The following is a 279-nucleotide window of genomic DNA, read 5'->3' on the forward strand; positions in this document are numbered from 1 at the left end:
GGAGCCTAGCAAACTTCGTGTGAGTGTATCAGAGCTCTCTGCTTCGAGTTGTTTTCTTCGGTTGACATGACGGGCTCGCGTGTTTAGAGCCTTCAACCGGAGTGGGCTAGAGGTTCGCGTGGAAGGAACTCTTGTCCGCCTCTCTTCTTTTCTGTCTGTAACCGCAACTCAAGCAAGTTTTCCTGCCTGCACCGCGACCATCTTCGGTGTAAGTAAAATAATCTTTAATCAACCGCTAAGCGTCCGTGCCTAATTCTAGCCCGCCGGCCTGCATTCCCC

Source organism: Alligator sinensis, unplaced genomic scaffold (genome assembly GCF_000455745.1).
Source record: "Alligator sinensis unplaced genomic scaffold, ASM45574v1 scaffold451_1, whole genome shotgun sequence".
Classification (NCBI taxonomy): Eukaryota; Metazoa; Chordata; order Crocodylia; family Alligatoridae; genus Alligator; species Alligator sinensis.